Here is an 8,395-nt window from a genome sequence, read left to right on the forward strand (position 1 = left end):
GATGTTAGCCGGGAAACCAGGAAAGGGAATAACAATTGAAATGAAAATAAGAATTATCCAAGTTAATAAAGATGGAGGAAAAAAAAAAGAAGGAAAAAAAAAAGAAAACCAATTTGAATCAAACCACCTAATAAAGAAGGTACAATCTAATCAAGCGACATTAAAAAAAAAAAACCCCAAAAAAACAAAAAACAAAACTAACCAGGACACAGAGAAAAATCAGATACACTGAAGCCAGTAAAAGAAATGCGCATCAAGAATTTTAATGCTTTTGCATTTTTGTGGCCTTTATATTTGTCACATGGGGACATCTATAGTTAATTCCATTATTTCCACATCAAAGCTAGACTCCAGCTGTGTTTAAAAATTTCTTTTAGATTTATTTATGTATACAAGTCTGTGGCCTGCATATACCATATGCGTGCATGGTGCCCACGGAGGTCAGAAGAGGCACCAGATCCTCGGGAACTGGAGTCACAGGTGGTTGTGGACCACCATATTGGTGTTGGTAACTGGAACAATAAATGCTCTGACCACCAAAACCGTCCAACTCTCCAGACCCTCCCAGCTGCAGTTGAGAGATGGATGCTTTTTAAAGTGTTCACAGATCAGGGGTGTTTGTACTAACCTGTAGGTTCTCCTACTCTGGAGGCTGAGGCGAGATCACTGGAGTCCAGGACTTCCAAGCCAGCTAGGGCCACATGACAAGACCTTGTCTCTGAAATTAGATTTAAAAAGAAGTCCATGGAAGACCAGAAGACTGGGTCTGACCCACATAGAACAAAGGGCGAGACACAGTTTGTTAGGCGCTGAGCAGGCCCTGCGCTGCTGCGTCTTCAGAGTACCCTTCCTTTACTTACAGCCATGACTTTATAACTGCAGGCACAGTATGCCCAGAGGCATTCCTGGCCATCCTTTAATTTCCACGACTGAGTACAAAGCAAGCTTAGGAATGGGCTAGCCCCTATATGAATCTTTAGGCTTCCTGAATAAAAGCCCCATGTGTTAAAAAGAATTGTTTTAATATAAGTGTAAGCAGTTTATTAATCCAGCAGCTGTATTTCTTTTCCTTATGCTAATCCCCAATAACCACAACAGAGAAACTGAGATTCATTTCAAGCTGCACCTTAACACTGGGCAGTTAAATGATTTATATCTGGCTCCTTCCCAGCCCTATTTCATGATACTTGCATATTATTATTGATCTGGCTCTTTGGGCTTTAGATTTTTTTGTGGTTGTTGTTCATGATGTCTTCTCAGTCCCTCTCTCATGCCAATCAAAATCGATCTCCCCCCCCCCCAAGGAAGCCCCACCCCATTTGCTCTTACACCCAGCCATTCTTTGATCAATATTTATTGACAAGGTAGACGATAAATAGTAAGAATTGTTTATATAAACTTGAGACAGGAGATTCTTCACCTAAGCATTACAATGATGTGTCCAGATGGAAACAAGATTTGAGGGCAGAGAAATCAGCATTCGAATATCACAGAGTGCACTTTACACAGCGCACGACAACCCTGCCTGCACCCATGCCTCCTTTGTTAGGGAGAGCATTGCTTTGGAACCGACTCCCAGCTCTTCTTGCCGGCTATGGGTAATAAGTCTCCCGGCATTCTCATGTCTTAGGGTTTCTATGCTCCAACAAAAACACCATGACCAAGAAGTAAGCTGGGGGGGGGGCGGGGAGGGATAATGTATTTAGCTTATGCTTCCCATGGCTTGCTCTGCTTGCTTTCCTTATAGAACAAGACCACCAGCCCAGGGATGGCGCCACCCACAATGGGCTGGGCCCTCCCCCATTGATCACTAATTGAGAAAATGTCTTACAGCTGGATCTCATGGAGGTATTTCCTAAACTGAGGCGCCTTCCCCTCTGATGACTCTAGCTTGTGTCAAGTTGACACAAACCAGTCTGCATGGCTTGCCACGTTTACTTTGGTTTTGCAATCATCAAACTGTGAACCCATTATACTTGGTTATAATCTCATATACATCTGTCTTGTCTTGCTTTATAGCTTCAAAACCAAACCTGAAAAAAAGAAACTTGCTGATGTCTTCAAACCTTTCCCATCAAGTCCGTTTACCCAGAAAACTCTCTGTAAGAGTTGTTTAGGAGGCCGAGTTAAGCCTTTCTCCAACTCTTAGATTCTCTCTGACTCTCTCTCCAAGAGACTTGCCTCAGATCAATTGCTTTCAATAAAAGCCAGAAGCGCCCTCTTATGATACCATATTCCCATAATATTTCTCTTTTAGAGTAGTCAATACCTGCTTAGTAAATACTTGATTGCTAATTTTTCTCTCCTGCAGGCAATGTGAATTATTTTAAAGGTAAAGGTTTACTTGTTCTTAGCTGGATATGGTGGAACTGGCTATAATCCTAGCACTTGCCAGGCTGGAGAACGAAGGATCAAAACCAGCATGAGCTACATAGAGAATCTGAGGCCAACCTGGCAACTTCTTTCAAAAAAAAAGATCTGATAAAGTTTATGAATATCAAAGTATTGACTGGAGAAATGGCTCAGTCACGGCTGCTCTTTAGAAGATCCGAGTTCAATCCCCAGCATCCACACGGTAGCTTACAAACATCTGTAATCCAGTCCCAAGGGATCTGAGGTCATCTCCTGGCTTCTGCCGGCACCATGAATACATGTAGTGCACAGGCATACATGTAGACAAAACATTCATACACATAAAACAAATGAATTAAATTTTTTTTTTAAATATCAAAGTAACTCAGAGCTAGCTTGTCTTATGTCTGACGTGAGTGCTGAGGTCGAAACTCCTGTCCTCTTCAAGAACATTGTGAGCTCTAAACTGCTGAGCCATCTCTTTAGCCCCAGGCACCAGAGTTTTCTTTTTTGAAGGGAAGAAACTCAATTGAGAAAATGTCTCTATAAGATCTGACATTTTTTTCTTTTTAGTGATTGATGGGGAGGGCACAGACTTGTGGGTGGTGCCATTCCTGGGCCGGTGGTCCTGGGTGCTGTAAGAGAGCAGACTGAGCAAGGCAGGGAAAGCAAGCCAGTAGGCAGCACCCTCCATGGCCTCTGCATCGGCTCCTGCCTCCAGGTTCCTGCCTTGTTTGAGTTCCTTTCCTGACTTCCTTTGCTGATGGACAGCAATATGGAAATGTGAGCCAAATTAACTTTCCTCCCCAACTTGCTTATTGGTCATAATGTTCCATCACAGCAAGAGAAACCCTAACTAAGACAGTAACATTTTCATATAGAATACTTAAAATAAACCCTGGCGCCTGGGGCTGAAGAGCTGGCTCAGCAGCTAAGAGCTCACGACGTTCTTGAAGAGGACCGGAGTTTCGACCTCAGCACTCACGTCAGGTGGTTGCCAACAGCCTGTAGCTTCCAGTTCCAGGGGGGTTCAATGTCTTCTGACCTCCACAGACACTACATTCATGTGCATAAGCCTACAAACAAACGAAAAATAGAATTTATGCTGATAAGGCTGTGATAGCTTGCCCTGATGACTGTAATCCCAGCTTTCAGGATACTGGGGCAGATCCTCTTTCTTCCTCTCTCTCTCTCTCTCTCTCTCTCTCTCTCTCTCTCTCTCTCTCTCTCTCCTTCCCTCCCTCTCTCCCTCCCTCCTTCCTTCCTTCTTCCCTCCACCCTCTCACTTAAAAAAATGTTTCTCTGAGACAGGATTTCTCTATATACTCCTGGTTGCCCTGGAACTTGATCTGTACACCAGACTAACGTCAGAGATTCACCTGCCTCAGCCTCTCAAGCACTGGAATTAGAGGAGTGTGTCACGCCCCAACCCCACCCTGCTATTTTGTTGGTGGAGGTGTGGCAAGAGTTTCAAAAGTTCAAGGCTTACCTGGAAGATGAGTTCAAGGCCAGCCAGTCCAGCATGACTGTCTCCAAATGAAATATAAAACATGAGGCATGGTGGTAAACTGCAATCCTAGTACTTTGGTTGAGGAATACACTGAGTTTGAGGCCAGCTTTGGCTAAAACAGTCTAGATTGCAGAATATGATCCTATCTGAACAAACAAACAACAAATGTAAAAAAGGGGTTAGCGTAGCTCACTGGTAGAGTGCTTGCCTAGCATGGGAGACCCTCGGTTCGGTCTCCAGTCCTGAAAAAAAAAAAACCATAAAGGCTGTAATAAAATCTTTTGTGGGAAGTCATATATTGTTGATGTCAGTAGACACTAGTATAATCCCTTTGGAATGTAGAAATATTTATTGAGTCATAAAGATGCTTTCATTCTTACATGACTGTTCAAAGAAATTATTTAGAAGAAAATATCAATAAAAAACATTATTCATTTTACTGAAAAAAAAATAGATACAAAATTTCCCAGCCATTCCAGAATGTTAAACTTAGATTCTAGCACATCCAGGTGGTGCTATTATACACTAATTATTTTAGAATGTGCATTGCTTTAAAATTAAAAGACAACAATTAGTGGCGTGGAAAGGAGACTAGCACACTAACGCATGTTCACCGTGGGTTAGCTTTATTTGCTTGTAAAGAACGGAAAAGGAAAACCAGTTGTGTCAGAGAGATAAAGTTGAAGTATTTTTGTTTCTTTTTTTTAAAAAAAATTCTTTTATGTTGTCACAAGACATGTTTTTATAATTAAGAGAGAAAGGGGAAAAAAAAAGGCCCCTCAAGCTTAAATCTGACAAAATCATAGTGGTCGTGTCTCCCAGACCCCTCAGTTGAAGATGAGAACTAAACTGTTGGGCCAAACATCTGAAAGCCCCAGAACAGCCTGCTTTGATGTCGGGTAGACTAAACAACCAGATGTCCCACTGAAGTTTTCCATTTCCAGCTGAAAGACCGACAGTACGTAGCTATGGCCTGACTGTATAACCCAAGTCAGTTTCCATAAGTTTCAGTGCTAGCATGGCCCCAAACAGCTGTCTTGACCTTTTCCATGACGTTCTCAATGGCCATCTTTAATTTGCTCTTAACCTTAAGTGACCTAACTCTTTGATTTTGTTCTTCATGATCTATAACAGTGGTTCTCAACCTTCCAAGTGCTGCAGTCCTTTAATACAGTTCCTCAAGCCGTGGTGACCTCCAACCGTAAAATTATCTTTGTTACTACTTCATAACTGTGATTTTGTTAGTTATGAATCATGATTAGATATCTGTTTTCCTATGGTTTTAAGCAACCCTTGAGAGTCATTCAAAGCCCCAAAAAGGGTCGAGACCCACATGTTGAGAACCACTGATCTAGCGTCTAAAGGTTTATCCTTTATAGTGTGGCTCCTACTGACTCTCCTTGTTTCCCTCTCTCACACAGGCTTTGTACTGTAGATGCTAGAGACATATTCCCTTACTGTAACACATCATGGTTCCATCACATTATACCCGTTTCTGTTCTCTAGGGGATAGCCCTCCCAACATTTGTTGAGTTCGAGGCCAGCCAAGTCTACAAAGTGAGTTCCAGGACAGCTAGGGTTACACAGCTAGGAAAGACCCTGTCTTAACAAACAAACAAACAAACAAACAAACAAACAAACAACGTAAAGCTGGCAGACCTTTTGAGTACACTTTGAATCCCAGCACGCAAATGAAGGAGCAGGCAGATCTCCGAGTTTGAGACCAGCTGCTGTACACAGTGAGTTCCAGGCTGGTTAGGGCTACATCTTGCAACTCTCTCTTTGTAAAAAAGAAGTAATACTAATTACTTAGAGGGGACTTAAATGCTTGTATTGAAACTGACCCTCTAGTTGCTGTCTTACAGATGTGCACTAGTGTTCACTCAACTGTATTTTGATGCGTTGTCCCCTGCAAGTAAAAAACAAGGAATCAATATGCATGAGTTTTGTGTAGTATTTTTTAAAAAAAACTAAAGGCCTGGTCATACAGCAAGCAAGGGGACCTGCCGTGGAACCTGACAGCCTGAGTTTGATCCTGGGACCCACATTGGGGGAGGAGAGCATGAACTCCTCACCCGTTGCTTCTGACCATGTGCATGCCACTAATAATAATCAACTTAAAATACACACAAACTGGTTACTGGAGCGATGGGTCAGTGGTTCAGAGCACTGGATACTCTTTCTGAGGATCAAAGGTCAGTTCTTAGGACCCACATGGTGGCTCACAACTGTCTGTAACTTCGGCTCCAGGAATATCCAATACTTGAACTTCTTGGGTATCAGATACCTTCATGGTGCACATACATGCATGCAGGCAAAACACCCTCGTGTATAAAGTAAATATGTTACAAAAACTACCACAAACCAAGTATGATATATTATCAATACAGTATAATTTCTGCTGGGTTTTACGGTACTCTTGTTATAAGAATTCCCTCCCTCTCCCTCTCCCCCTTCCTCCCTCTCCCCTCTCTCTCCCCTCTCCCAAGTCTAAGACAAGCTCAGGCTGCTCTTTGTTAAAAATGCTTTTGTCTCTCTTGCCTGGTCCCCGCTCCCAGAATAACAACTCTGAGACAATTTATTTATTATTAAATGCCTAGGCCATAATCTTTGGTTCATTCCCTGACTAGCTCATTACTTATTTAACCCATTCAAACTAGTCTATGTCTTTGGCTACCTCTCCTCACGTAGTTCTTTGTGTCTCACTTGAATCTCTCTGCTCTTCTCTCCCCGTGTCTCACGTAGTTCTCTGTGTCTCACTTGAATCTCTCTGCTCTTCTCTCCCCGTGTCTCTTTTTAGTCTCTCGCTGTTTCCGGAGTCCTCTCTCTTCCCGCCAGTGTGCCACCTTCTATCCCTGCCTTAGCTTACTTCAGCTTTCTTTTTTTTTTTTTTTAATTCAGTCTCCGTAGAGACTGTCAAAAATTGCCAATGCCGACTATATTTCAAGTCGTCATGGCGGGGTATTGGGAAAAGTTTTCAATTAGCAATAATCGCGCCTCGGATAAACCTCATTGGCTACGATACTGCCACTGCACAAAGCTTACTTCAGCTTTCTTAATGAGAGGTGACGCGTGTGTATAAGAGATTCTCTGTGCAGGCCTTGAAGTTACTGAGTAGCTGAAGTTGTCCGTGAACTTTTAGTCCTTCTGCCTCTACCCTCTAGGGCAGGGATTACAAGTGTGAATACTACAGTGTGAATACAAGTGTGAATACTATCATACTACACCCAGGGTCTTGGACATGCTAGGCAAGCCCTCTACCACTGAGTCCTAATCCAGCTTGTCTTTCTGATATTAAAACTTACTTTAAATAAAGACTTGCTTGCATTAAACTGGGAGAAAAATTATACAGCTGGGCATGGTGATGATCCGAATTTGTGGGCCGGAAGCAGGAGGATCAGGAGTTCTAGGCCATCTTTGGTTACGTAGCAAGTTCTAGGACAGTTTGAATTATGTGATACTTCGCCTCGAAGCAAAGCAGAGCAAAGCAAAACAACAAAATAGTTTCAGGATTAATTTCATAAGGCTTGCAACTATTTTTTGGTTAGTGACTTTTTTTGGACAGGGTTTCTCTATGTAGTTCCAGTTGTCTGAGAACTTGCTTTGTTGTTCAGACTGGCCTCAAACTCATAGAGATCACCCTGCCTCTGTTTCCCAAATACTGGAATTAAAGGCGTGGGCCACCACACCTGGCTCTGATGTTTGTGGGTTTTAAAAAATTATTATTGTTACTGTTGTTGGTGTTGTTGGTGTTGGTGGTGGTGGTGGTGGTGGTGGTGGTGGTGGTGGTGGTGGTGGTGGTGGCGGCGGCGGCGGTGGCGGCGGCGGCGGCGGCGGTGGTGGCGGCGGCGGCGGCGGCGGCGGCGGCAGTGGTGGTGTGTATGGGGTCCTTGGAGGCCCGAAGAAGACTCGCTGCAGCTGGAGTTGCAGTGGTTGTGAGCCTCTTGACATGGATGTTAGGAACTGAATTTCTGTCCTCTGCGGGAGCAGTCTTGACTCTTAACTGCTGAGTTGTTTCTCCAACCCTAACATTTGGACTTCTATCCACTGGTTTTGAGAAATAGACTGCTTTACCCGCCCCACCCCGCCTCCCGGCCTGCGAACAAGACAGTATGTGGCTCTCTTTTCTGCTCGTAGCTAGTATGTCCCCTGGAAAGGCTGTGCGGGGACATAGTCACTGTTCTATAGGAGGTCAGGGATGCATAGCCGATGAGCATTGGAGGAGCCTGGATGAACTGCCCTGGGGTTCATGTCATTGTGTGACTTTTGCCAAAATGTTCTCTCACTGATTAACCCAGTCTGGATTCATTGTCTATGATGTCAACATAAAGGCCTGAATTTGAAAGACAGGTATACTTGATGAAAACACTTCAGCTTCCAACTTTCCGTCATTCTGGTCTTCGCCCTCTTTACTTCCCTCTCTGGATTCCTCTTCCTTCCTTCCTTCCTTCTCCCTCCCTCCCTCCCTCCTTCTCTCCTTTCTCCATTTCCCTCCTTTCTATGGTGCTTAGATTTATACCAAGGGCTTTAGGG

The 8,395-nt window shown here is 43.5% G+C and overlaps 1 non-coding gene across 1 annotated transcript; it reads right to left on the reverse strand.

Moving 5' to 3' along the window:
* Positions 1–6,763: 6,763 nt before the first annotated feature.
* Positions 6,764–6,904, reverse strand: Rnu4-2 (RNA, U4 small nuclear 2). The gene has a single exon (XR_015621519.1). It is a non-coding gene; the product is annotated as a U4 spliceosomal RNA (small nuclear RNA).
* Between the last annotated feature and the right edge of the window lie 1,491 nt (positions 6,905–8,395).

Source organism: Rattus norvegicus, chromosome 5, assembly GCF_021556685.1.
Source record: "Rattus norvegicus strain SHRSP/BbbUtx chromosome 5, alternate assembly SHRSP_T2T, whole genome shotgun sequence".
In the NCBI taxonomy this organism is placed as follows: domain Eukaryota; kingdom Metazoa; phylum Chordata; class Mammalia; order Rodentia; family Muridae; genus Rattus; species Rattus norvegicus.